Below are 14,043 nucleotides of genomic sequence, written 5' to 3' on the forward strand. Positions count from 1 at the left end.
TTTGGTTTTAGGTCAAATAGAGGGGGACTTATGGCCGATTTTCTGGAGAAGTATTGCGACAAAAACCCTCTCGAAAGTGTATTAAAGTTCAGAAACCTATTGGAGCTTAATAGTTGAGGAGAGCTAGAAGAAAACAACATTGATCTATTCGGTTTACTAGTTTTAATCATTTCTAGTCCTATTTACATTGATTTTGTGTTTTTTTCTTTCATGATGAGAGGCTAAAAACCTTTTACTTTCGTTGGTGAAGATGAACCCTTTGAACTATGTGTTGATTTCGATTTTATGATTAATTATTGTTAGTTTTCTAGTGTTGATAAATAGAAGCCTTACATGTTTTAGTTCTAGTCTTTGATTTCCTTGATACAAGTTTTGTGTTGTAGGTAATCGTTATATTTGCATGAACCTGATTACCTAGTGGTTTATGATCATTAAATTGCTAGAGTTAGGGTTTAACAAATCTTAGATTAGATAATTAAAGCTAGTAACTTTAACTATGTTAGAGAGCATGATTGATCCATAATTTATGCTTGGTTGCTTGACTTGGACATAAGAAAGTCACTATTAGGTTTATTGTGCATAACCAAATTCATGTTAATATTGATTTTGTGTTTACTTGTGTTTGATCATAACATAGTAAGTCATAAATTGATAATAACTTGAGATTTGATCACAATAACTAGTTGCATAACAATTTGCTAACCAACAGTAGTAATTTAATAAGAAATCAACCATAGGGAAAAGTGGGGATTCAGATCTAATGAAAGTACTCTTTAATATTGAATTCAATTTGTTTGCTTTGCTTAGTTTAATAGTGATACCATGTAATTGTTTGATTTAAGTTCTTCTGATCTTGCAAAATCAGTAAAACCCCCCATTTAAAGTTTATTTCTTAGTTTAACTTTTAGTAATTGTCTTATGTAATGACCGTGTTTCTAGGCTAGGCATTAATATTGACATGATAGTCTAGGTTAACTGTTGTAACTCATTTTGAAGAAATGAAAAGGAATTATGTGAATATTATGTGTTTTATGCTTAATTATTAGGGTTTAATTAATTAAGAATAAAAATGAGCGTCAAAAATAAATATTAGATAAAGCCGATATTTATTAAGAAATTTGTAGTGGTCGTGAGAAGGATTACGGATATATAAAGAATGCCGAAATCCGAGTTATAACGAAGAAGTTATGACTTGTCGAAGTTTCACGACAAAACCGGTACGATGCCGAATGTCGTAAAAAGTGAGTTTTTGATAAAGTACTTTTTAGCCTTAGTGATCTAATCGAAAGTCGTAGTGTTCGTTAAACCGAGAGTATGTATAAAAAGAACACCCAAATCTGACTTCGTATGAGGAAGTTATGATTTTTCGAAGTTTCAGCTTAGCAGTAGACAGCTAAAAACTCGAATTTTAGATCGAGTGATTTTTAGCCGACACGACCTAAATGAGAATCGAAGGTCACGTCAATAGTAGCACAACGGTAAAAAGACAGACGAAAACGGACGTCGGATGAAGAAGTTATGAATTTTTAACGGATTTCCTGTCCCGATCTGTTAAAAATAATAATATAAAAATTTAATTCAAAATTAGCCAACGAAGTCTTAACGAAAGTTGTAGAGCGTAATTTTACCTACGCGTACATATAAAGAACGTCAAAAACGGAGCTCGTATGCGAAAGTTATGGATTTTAGAAGTTTTGGCGCGAAAATCGAGAAAAAATGTCAAAACCGGGAAATTTCGCATACGTGGACTTCGGCCACGTCACCCTCGCTCAAAACGTGCCACGAGTCCGAAATTACTGTGTTATCAGAAGCGCGTCCGACCCGAAGAGCCATCCGAAGTGGTCCAATGAGAATCCGACGCGTGTCCTTTCTCGCGTGTCCGACCTTCGCATGGTGCGCCACGAATCCCCCTCGGACCATAGACCTCGGTCCAATCAGAGGGTGACACCGAGACCCTCGCATGCGCAACCCACGTGTGAGCCACCTGCGCGCCTTCGCTCTACTGTTGCCGCGTGTCCTCGCTGCTGACTCATCCTCCTTAGCCGACCTTCGGACTCGCCTATAAATAGAAGGCTGCGAGCCTTCTCGGGTAATTTTAAGAAATTGCCCCTTTTCACCCATTTTTCAATATTTTCACCATTTTAACATCCCCCGAAGCCTCGGTATCGATTATAACACCCGAAACACGTCCCGAAGTGCCCGAAGACCCGGAAAATTTATCTTTTTGGTTTTGAAGCCCGACCCTCGCAGAGCCCGGTTTCTCAATAAAACTCCCGGTTTTATTAGAAACGATCGTTTTAGGAAACGAATTGCTGCCCGATTTTCATTAAATCAAGTGAGTGTGTAGTTACTTTCACCTTAAACATAGATATGAAGTATTTTATATAAAATACGTGTTGTGTGAATATATATATTGTTTGTTTATTTGAGATGGATGTTGAAGGAATGATTTATACAGGTTTTTAAATAATTTAAATTATATATGTAGTTTTATCTACAAAAAATGTTGGGTAAAACATGGGTAGATGAAATATTGGGTGTGTGATGAAAGGTGAGTTGGATAAATGAGATGATCAGTGATATACATCATGAGTTGAGGGTGAGTGGTGAAATATGAGAGAATCACTTACCCAAACGTGGCCCCCGTCATTCAGCAGAGTATGGATGACAACCATGAACTATTCTAGATGATCTGTGGAACACTAGCAGGCTCGCAACCTGTAAGTGTGTGAACTATATGTTCATCAGCTGTACTCTAAAAACCCATTGACATGTATTGCAGGGGGGGGGGGGGATTCCCGTGAATAATACTGTCGATAAATAAGAGCTATGGACTTAGCACATGTTGAATAAATCTAGGCAGCTATGGACTTAGTGTCTGTTGTATAAACCCTGGCGACGATGTGACTTCGTGCCTATTCCTTAGGATGAATCCTTAGGAATGAGTGATAGTTGAATCTTAGGGTAAATCCTTAAGAAATAAATAAGATAATGGGGTTGGGGTAATTTGGTTGACTGATTGATGTTTAAGTATAATAAATTTATTTATTGTGGGTTGAAAACCCTATATGCTCACCAGGCTTCCAAGCCTGACCCACTCAGCTTTTTATATAACAGGTAGTGGACCCCGAGCATAGTCGGATGATGATGATGAGTGATTTTTGGACTATAGGCCAGTAGTTGTAAATAACGGTTGTAAGGCTTATAATGTCTTGTTTATGCTTTTGATCTGTATCGGAACATGACATCCCGAGGTTTTGATATAAAAGGAAATTATATATTTCTTAAAGAAAGGTTTTGACAAACTTTTATCATGTTTTATTTTGGGGACCAATTCCGCAACATCTTTTAAAAAGATTTCTCTGACTTTATTTTAAAAAGCATAAATTAAATCGATCTTTTCTGGCCGAGAAATTAGGGGATGTCACATCTTATTAATTAAATTTTGTTCCCTGTGTTCGACACCCGACCTACCTAAGCTATTTTATAATCCGACTAGGTACACTGCCTATAGGTGCATAAATTAACTAAGTTAGTTAGGTTTATAAATTTAAAAGTTAATAGGTATAATTTTGCACATCAAGTTTTTGGAGTCGTTGCCGAGGAAAGACTTACTTAACTTTTAGTTTAATTACTTTTAGTTATTCGATCCTTTTTGTAGGGTAAAAACTGCAAAAAGTTATTTTTCTGCATTATTTAATTGCTTTTCTGCATATCCAGTAGCCACGTCGTGGGCTTCATTGACCACGTCGTGACCAATAAGAAGTTAGTTTTTAGTTAGTTTATTTTTATTTGTTATACGCGTTTTTTGTTTTGTTTTGTTTCTATTTTAGTGATTTATGACCCGAGGATCCAGAACTCCAATAGTTCCACCACTTCAAGATCCAGAATCCGTTTTCCACAACAAGAAAGACAAGAAGGTCGGCGAGTCGAGTAGCACCTTTGAATTTGAAAAGTTTAAAAACTTTGAGAAGACTCCAAGCAAGAACGGAACCGGATACGAGAAAAAACCCGAAGATGATTCAGAGGATGAAATCAAGAGTGAAGTATAAGAGATGGAAGAGATAGCAGATATGACGATGGAAGAGTACAAGAAGCGGATGCGTAACGACAACGGTTCAAGTCTTGTACCTCCCGAAATTCTAGCAATCACCATTTGGAACTCAAGGGGCATATTCTAGCTATGCTTAAAGATATCTCATTCTATGTGAAGGACCACGAAGATGCCTTTAAGTACATCGATGAAGTTTTGGAAATTGCTAACTATTTCAATGTTCCAAATGTTACTAGAGATGCGGTTTTACTAAGGATGCTTTTAGTAACACTTACTGGAGATGCAAAAATTTGGTTGAAGTTACTCGCACCTAGAGCTATTCGGACATGGGAAAAGCTTCGTGAAGCTTTCATAGAGCAATTTAGTGATCCTTCGAAGATCGCCAAACTTCAAAAGAATATTTTTAACTTCCAACAAGAAATTGGAGAGTCTTTATATGAAGCTTAGGAAAGATACAAATGTCTTCTAAGAAATTGTCCTCAACATGACTTAAACGTGCAACAATAAGTTTCTATCTTCTATGATGGGGCGAATGTGAAAACAAGGCGACTCCTTGATTCTCAAGGACCAATGACTAAGAAGAATCCCGCTACAATTAAAGAATTAATTGTAGAATTTGAGAAGCACTCAAGAGGATACCATAACCCGTGAGAGGATGCTACGAGAGTTAAAATAAGTGGAGATGGAGGAAACGATAACTTGAAATAAATAATGCTTAAGTTAAAGAATTTCGATCGACGAATGTTGATGATGGATCAACCTATACATGTTATACGAGTTGGGTGTGATAATTGCAATGGGCCGCGTTTGACTAAAGATTGTGATTTAGATGAAAATGGGAACCAAAAAGCACAAGTATGCTACTTGAGTGGTGATCGACACAATGAGGAATGGAGGAAACCAAAGGAGTGGTTTCCTTACAATGAATACAAGAAGATAAAGGATGAGAAGTTTAGGCAAACCGGTCGATTTTTCTATCAAAAAAGGACAATCACCGTCCGAGAACAAATCCAAGTTTGAGCCGATGCTTGTACGTTTCACAACCATTTCTAAGAAAAGACACGACGCGACTGATGTTGCAATTAGGAAGCAACAAGATGCTATTAAGAACATCGAAACTCAATTGGGTCAACTGACCAAAATCGTAAACGAGCGATTGCAACCTAAAACTCCTTATAAAAATCCACAATCTCACGTTATGGTGATATATACTGAAAAATAGGATATTTCTGAGCCATTTGTGATGTATGATACAGTTACCGGACAACCCAATCCACAGCCGGAAGAAGCAAACCCCAAAGTCAAAACAGAAAAACCTTATGCCCAGTGCCCACAACATGGCGACCACGAGGCCACGTCGTGGTCATTGAAGAATGTAAATTCTTTGTTTTCAAAACCTTATAAGCCTCCACTGCCTTATCCATCTCGAGCCCTCAAGAATCCAGAGTCGGAACAGAGAAAAAATCATGGAACATGTGCTATCCCTTTCAATCAATCCTCCATTACTTAAATCTATGGCTAAACTTCAAAATTTTGCTAAATATGTGATAAAAAATCGAAAGGAGTTGGAAAAAGCATCCACTATTATGCTTATGAATTGTGTTCTGCTGCCATCATTGAAGGATTGCTAATAAAAGTAGGAGACCCGGGTCGATTATCTCTACCTTGTGAATTCGGGAATTCTACTTCAATAAATGCTTTAGCCAATTCGGGGGCTAGCTTAAATCTCATGCCATATTCCTTTTACAAGAAGCTCGCATTACCAAGGCTACAAAATACAAGAATGACAATTCGAATGGTTGATCACTTATAAACTCGTCCACGTGTAATTATGGAGGATTTATTGGTGAAGGTTGGAAATTTTATTTGTCCAGTGGACTTTGTGGTATTATACATGAAAGAAGATGAAGAACTTTCCATAATTTTGGGTAGACCATTTTTTAGCACCGCACGAGCCCTAGTTGACATTCATTATTTAAAGCTTACACTTCAAGTAGAAGACGAAGAAATAATATTTGAAATGAACCAAGAAGTGAGTCATGACCAACCTTTGTATGAGGTGTTAAGAGTGAATGATTTGGAGTGTGTAAAAGAATACAAGGAAGCAGAAGAAAATATAAATGACTTAAAGGAAATAGAAAAAATGATGGAAGAAGATATCAAAGCGTGAGAGAAGCCTATAGTTAAAGAAGTTAAGCTCCAAGCCAAAAGCTTCAATTCTAATGACTTTTGAGGTTTTCACGTTCACTACACCAAAGGCTCAATTAGAAGAGGCAAGTGAAGAAGACATGTTTGTTTCAAGTGATGATGAAAATATGAGTGAAAATGATATTGAGCAAGAAATAGACAAGCCAACCTTTGACAATATGGAAGTGGAAACATAGGAAGAAGAAGGGAATATGTAACTTTCTGAGAAAAGAAAAGGGTTAAAATGCAAGCACGAGGAAAGCGCCAACCAAAAAAAGAAGGAAAACACGAAAAAGGCATACATAAGGCGAGTTAAGTCATACAAAAGAAAATGGGAAGAACAAAAGGAGGAAAGGGAGACCCCACTCCCAACCGCAACAACGTAGAGTGGGAAGGAGTCCGACTCACGACTCCTCAAAAAGAAGCGCTTATCGGGAGGCAACCCGGTGTTTGACTGAGTTTGCATTTTCTTCTAATTTTTTTTAGTTTTTAGTTTTCTTTTATGAATTTTTTTATTTAACCGAATGATGATGTGTTTCTCTAGATCTTAATCTTATGATTGCAGTATGGAAGCAGTGAAGAAACTTAATTTAAAAAAGCCAAGAGATTTTGAAAGATTACAATCGAAGACCATATCTTTGAATAAGTGTGGGGTGCCTATCAAATAACGGGAAGAGTTTAAAGAATTTTATAGAAAAGAAGAGGTTTGGATTGGTCTAGGCCATTGCGTTTGTTTTTATCGCGACAATATTCTGTCAGACTCACATCCACGACGTGACGAATGTTTCCCACGCCGTGGCCAATTTATGCACACTTTTTGATGTTTTCTTGGAATATATTTATTCGTCACATTCATATTCACGAGTAGAGGGTCCAGAAGTACTGTTTTCCTGCCATTATACGATATGTCAACCACACAAATTTCAATTTCGATCTCGCCACTACTACCCCAAGGGATTTTGTTCCATTTTCCCTCTTTACTTTTATGTTCTTTAATTTTATGCATGCAATGAGGACACTGCATGAATTAAGTGTGGGGTAGGGGGTCGAAAAATGTGCCACAAGTCCGAAATTATTGTGTCATCAGTAATGGATGAGCTCAAAATGGATTGTCTTGTACAATGTTGGTAGCTAGGATTTTGATGTGATAATATGATTATAAAATCAATTTTTCTTGGGGGCAAGAAAAATGCTAGTGTGGGTTATTTTGATATGTACACATTTATTCTTATATTTCGTGCATTATCATAATATTATTAGCTACAATTGTGCTTATTTTAGGACAAAAGGTACTTAATATGTTAAAATATGTTTTGTAGCAACAAAGACATGCTTGGGATTAAAAGGAAGCAAATACGAAGCTGGAAGCAGGAAAGAGTGGGCTAATACATTCGAAGTCAAAGAAGTTAAGATATCTGAAGCCCACGCTATGGGGTATTCATACCATGCCGTGGTTATTTGAAGATTCACGATCTGAGAAGATGACTTGGATAATACGCATAGAAAAAGAATGCCATGCTGTGGAGTCTGTTTGCCACGACATAGGAGGAAGAATTAAGGAAAGTATAAATATTCGGTTTTAGGTCGAATAGAGGGGACTTCTGGCCAATTTTCTGGAGAAGTATTGCGACAAAAACCCTCTGGAAAGTGTATTGAAGTTCATAAATCTACTGGAGCTTAATAGTTGAAGAGAGCTAATAGAAAACAACACGTATCTATTCGGTTTGCTAGTTTTAATCATGTTTCGTCCTATTTACATTGATTTTGTGTGTTTTTCTGTCATGATGAGAGGCTAAAAACCTTTTACTTTCGTTGGTGAAGATGAAACCTTTGAACTATGTGTTGATCTTGGTTTTATGATTCATTATTGTTGGTTTTCTAGTATTGATAAATCGAAACCTTACATGTTTTAGTTCTAGTCTTTGATTACCTTGATACATGTTTTGTGTTGTAGATGATCATTCTATTTGCATAAACTTGAATACCTAGTCGTTTATGATCATTAAATTGCTAGAGCCAGGGTTTAACAAATCTTAGATTAGATAATTAAAGCTAGTAAATTTAACTGTGTTAGAGAGCATGATTGATCCATAATTTATGCTTTGTTGCTTGACTTGGACATAAGAAAGTGACTATAAGATTTATTGTGCATAGCCTGTGTTTGATCATAACATAGTAAGTCATAAATTGATAATAACTAGGGTTTTGATCATAATAACTAGTTGCATAACAATTTGGTAACCAATAATAGTAATTTAATAAGAAATCAAACATATGGAAAAGGGGGATTCGGATCTAACAAAAGTACTCTTTAATATTGAATTCAATTTGTTTGCTTTGCTTAGCTTAATAGTGATACCTGGTAGTTGTTTGATTTAAGTTCTTATGATCTTGCAAAATCAGTAAAACCCCCCATTTAAAGTTCATTTCTTCGTTTAACTTTTAGTAATTTTCTTCTTAATTAAATTTTGTTCCATGTGTTCGACACCCGACTTACCTAATCTATTTTGTAATCCGAATAGGTACACTACCTATAGGTGTATAAATTAGTTGAGTTAGTTAGGTTTATAAATTTAAAAGTTGATAGGTATAATTATGCACATCAACCTTCCACTGATTTCACTTCAAAGTCCTCGGGTGACTTTAATGGATGATGAAGAACAAATAACTCCACTATCGAAACGGGTAGATAGCCAATCCAACGACCTACTTACTATGGAGCAAATCCCATGCGAATTATGCAATTAATCACCTTGAAGGTATGAATTTTACAACTAATAATCTTACACCTGAGATTAGACCAATCATTCATTGCCTCGCAAATACGAAAGATCCCTACGAGTCCTATATTTAATGCCGGCACGCTCACGTTGCATCTTCCTTGGAGTACTTGCTGAAACCACCAAAAATAAACCATATGCTGGTCTTCCAAGAGAAAACACTTAGTCTTCCTCCACTTAAGGCTCTCTCTATTATTGTTCAATTACTCCCACATTAAAGTCCTAAAACCGGCTCACCCGAATATCCTCTAAGCACGGATCTGGGGCTCTAGATATCATGTCCTCCATCGTCCGACAAGCTGAAAAGATAACAAACTCCCGGATATATGCCCTCAGAATTTCGTGGTACTGAGTTTTCTTCATCTCCTCATATGCGGCATACTGTGGAACCAATAAAGCTCTCTACTTAAACTTGGCGGTGATCTCTGCCACAGTCTCAGTCATTTGGCGTAGGTCCTGAAACGCTCTCTACCTCCTCCTACCAGTCACGAGCTCTATCTTTCAGAAGAAAGGATGCAAACATGACGTTCGACCCCTCGAGGTAGAAGCTCGTCCGGAAAGAATTCACCATGTCCTACTAGAAATGGGGCCCTTCTCCCTAAAGAACCCAAGAGCCCCACAAGTACGAAACTCACAGAAAGAAAGAGTGCGAGCTCCCACAATAGACATAATCTCAATGTCGAATATGCTCGACGCTCATCCAAAATCTCCATGATCCCCTCGACGTGAGATCATCACCATACTAAAAAGTAACCATACAAATGATCAAAACATATCCAAATAATTCATCATCGTACGGGCTTCTTAGTATCCTCGTGACTCTCCTTGATTCGAGCATGGATCCTATGTTTTCAGTAGTACGGACCCATTACTACCTTCCACACCTATCCATACTTTCTTCAGGAATTATCCCAAATCCTCTAAGTCACCTTCTCAAACTTGTACTCCAAGTACCCGCTAAACAGCGCATCCAAACCCAATAGAACACTTCCTAAGCTCTCCTAGGTTACTCACCCCACCCTGCCATCAACTGTTGAAGAACCCCTACAAATTTCAGCCAACTGCTTCATGAATACAATTGCATGCAACAAAGCTTAGATAATCCTTCGACTAAAAGACTCAATCCTACAATGGTTAGACTCTGGAGAGAGTTGCACAATAGGGCCAAATCAATCACTTTGAGATTATTTAACCTTTGCAGCATGTAACTTAACATGTTCATGAAAAAATTAACTCACATCAATATGAGTCCCACAAAGCACAAAAGCAAGCAGAATTTGGGCATCGAGAAATCTAGACTAGCGCATCCCTAATCAGGCCATTCTATCCAATATCCAATATCTATACTAACATGCAGTTCTAAAAGCTCAACCAATAAGCATATAATGAATCCCTCCTAACATTCTAACATGCAATCCGGAGCTGATCCTTAGCCCTACTCTTGCATGAATTCTCATAACATATAACATATCACTATGTATGGGTATTCTGGGAATCACTTACTTGAGCTCAGTTGATTGCAGGCATAGCACCCCTTTTTCTTTATAAAATCTTTTTAGGAAATTCATTTTCTTTCAAAAATATTACCAATTCCTCACTTTGAGTTCAAACACACACGAGAGTGTACCCGAATCCCTCAAACCAAGGCTTTGATTCCAACTTGTAACGTCCCAAAAATTCATAATAAAATTTTTATTTTTAAAACAATAAACCATACAAATGAGTTGTTCCAAAACCAGTCAAAGTGTTTATATTATTTAAACATCAGAGGAAAAATCATAAATAGCCAATTTGGAAAACCTTGGGGATGATGTACAGTCACGTCAGGCCCTTCCCTTTGGAATCAGAAGTACCTGAAACCATAAACATAAAACCGTAAGCACAATGCTTAGTGAGTTCTCCAAAATACCACATACCATACATAAAATAGAGATTGCTATGTGTCATCCATAGTCCTACAGTTACTATCATGCCATGAGTTGTATCATGGTCTTTCCTTGCCATGCCGGGGGCCAAAACTCAAGTCTTACAATCAAGTGCCATGAGCTACCTCCTGGTCTTCCATACAAGTATCACAAAGACAACTAGCATTCTACATATAACTACCAAGGTCCAAACCCTAGTTTTGCATACAATTTTCCAGGAGCCATATCCAGGTCTTTCATATAATTCCAAGAGGCCACCACCTAGTCCTCCTACATAGAATAATCCAGTAGGTCAACATTGGTGGCTTCGACCCCCAAGTATAGTGAGGAGACTCACCTGACTCACAAAGTCAACTACAATCTCTGGTCAAAGTCACTCCAACCACAACTAACAGCTCCCACCGCCAAATGACGGATGATAAACACCTCCTAACAATCCACACAAGGTAAACCCTAAGTCCACCTTCTAAAACTAGAAATTTGACCAAAATTCAATCCATTCCAAAAGTTCATGGTCAAAGTCAAAGTCAACATCCCAAAATGTCAATCATCAAGCCTCACGTCGTGACCAATCGTTGGTCATGTCGTGAGAGTCCACTAGGTCTGATTCCAACTTGTCTTGACCTAACTTAGTCAACTCAATCTCGGATAACACACTAAGCTAACCTCACATCATGAGTATCACTCCCTCACGTCGTGTTCCCCAAAAGGCTCAACAGAAAACGAGATCTTTCATTCTCACGTTGTGAGACCTTATGTCTCACATCGTTACTATAGTCCAAAACCAAATTCCAAGGATTTAAGTCCTTAATCCATTAAGGCTTTCAGTCTAACTTTTCTAGAAGCCAAAGGAGACTCCAAAGGCCCATAAAAATGATTACTTGATGGACATACATGCCTCATGCATGTCCTCCATCCTTTCTAGATCAAAATTAAGAGATTAAGCCAAAACCCTCAAGCATGGGTTCAATAATCAACCAACTTCTAGATCTGGAAAATAATTATACTCCAAGGACCCTTAGAATGCATAAAGTTGCCAACTTTATGTATTCCTTCACTCAAAATTTACTTGGACATGAAAGAAATAGGACAACAACTTAGATCTAACCACCTTAAGCAATAAAGTTTGAGTCTTTTCCATTTATAAAGTTCCAGAAACAAAATAACATGATGATGATGATGATGTTTTCGTGCAAGCTCAACTAAAAGAACACCTTCTTCTCCTTCTTGTCTTCTTCTTCAAGCCAAGAAATGCTCCAAAAGGCCAAAAATCAACCAAGGAATTAGGGCTAGGGTTTTTCTAAGGTAAAAGGGTGTTGGAGGCTGGTGATGAACCCTAAAAATGATTTAGTGAGGCTTAAATATGAAGGAAACCCTAAAAGATTATGGGCTTGGGCTGAAGAAATTCTCACGTCGTTAGACCTTATGTTTCCACGTCATGAGACTGGTCCTGGACGTGTTTCACGTATTTTAGTTTTCAGGTCATGATACCTTATATCTCACGTCATGACACTCAATTTTCTCCAAAAAAATTGGGCTTTTGATTCCTGAAAACCCTAACTCATTCTATCCTGTAAAATAGGTGTTACACTACATCTGCCAGGGTGCAGCTAACAAACTTCACCTTACAGTCCTCCGCCCAAAAGCTAATCTAAAAAACAGACTCCATTTTCTCTATCCAATGGGTTAAGCCTACTACACATTTCTTTTCGTAGAAGGATTTCGACTTGCAATTCATAAAATATTTATAAAAATAGGCCCTAGGTGGACCTCAGTTGTCTCCCTGGTAACTCTCTCCTCTAGTTCCAGCAAATGATCCCATATTCCTTTTGTCTTCGAAATTAGGAATAGCAACAACGATTCTTTGGGATATTAGCACCTTGATAGCTGCTAGATCCATGGGTATAGGGTCGGGCTTGTTCTGGGAACCTGGTTGGTTTCGGTTAGCTCTTGTACGAGGCATGATTCTATATTAACGTTTAAGTATTTGTTAAATATTAGAATCCCTGGATCGTTCGGTTATTAGTTTGATTATTAATCGATCATCACCTTCGAGGTAACCATCTTGATCTCAGATACTATCATTTTTTGCTCCAACTCCTCCACATGCTGCTCCGATGCCCCTATCTCAAGCTGCTGCAACAGAATCTGATCATGAGCCTCCTCAATATGATCGTAGGTATGGAGAACTCTCACCTCATTAATATCCCGATCTCTCTCAAGCTCACGAACTCTATCTGTCATCAATCTAACATCCCACCTTAATAACCAAAGATCCTCCTACGTACGATGTATCCTATCTGTGTGTTGGGCTACTTGTGGAACTAATATTGCTATAGTCATATCGATACAGACTCTGAAATAGGATCTCGTAAGGGAGCCTGAGATGATTTACCTACCTCATAGACTCCGATGCTATCCTCCTCAATCGACTCATCCACCGGGGGGGTCCATCTATGGGTGGGGCAAGGCCTTTTCGAGGCTTTAGGTGATAATGGAGGTGAAGCTGCTCTCTCCTGGGAGGGTATGGAAGTGGATCTCCTAGGGGTATTCCTTTGGCGCGGACGAATGATACGAAGTTTTACTGGCTGGTGAGAAGGTGATGGAGGGGATGATAGAACCTCTACTGGTTGTAAGGGATATGAGTCACTCTTTATGGTGGTGTTATCCTCAACCTAAACCTTCGTCTCAACATGATTTGCGGGTTCATCACTGCATGATGAATCCGGATATGGGGAACTATCAGCTGGACCCTCCTCGTTCACTCCCTCGGGTGACTCTTCCTCTTCGAGGGGTTCCTCCTCCTCGGGCTCCTCTGCCTCAAATGACTCCTCTGGCGATATAGATGAAGGTGGCATTGGCATCTATGGATCATAATGGTTGGTTGGCTCTGGCATGCAATGTACTACCAGATCTTCTTCCGGTAGGGGAGGTACCATCCATATACCCATCTTGGCCATCTATCTCCCGCTAACGTGCATAAGACATCAAACGAGTTAGATTTTTATGAAAGGAAGCATAGGAATACATATAATATTTTATTATAGTATATAATAGATAGTATCGGGTGTCTTTAACTCTCTCCATATAGGTATGT

General features: G+C 38.1%; 1 non-coding gene across 1 annotated transcript; it reads right to left on the minus strand.

Annotated features, from left to right (window-relative positions):
- Positions 1-4,439: 4,439 nt before the first annotated feature.
- LOC145161992 (small nucleolar RNA R71) lies at positions 4,440-4,545 on the minus strand. Its single transcript, XR_013738845.1, has one exon. It is a non-coding gene; the product is annotated as a small nucleolar RNA R71 (small nucleolar RNA).
- Between the last annotated feature and the right edge of the window lie 9,498 nt (positions 4,546-14,043).

This window comes from Lactuca virosa, chromosome 2 (assembly GCF_052849685.1).
Source record: "Lactuca virosa cultivar CGN04683 chromosome 2, Lactuca_virosa_CGN04683_v6, whole genome shotgun sequence".
Classification (NCBI taxonomy): domain Eukaryota; kingdom Viridiplantae; phylum Streptophyta; class Magnoliopsida; order Asterales; family Asteraceae; genus Lactuca; species Lactuca virosa.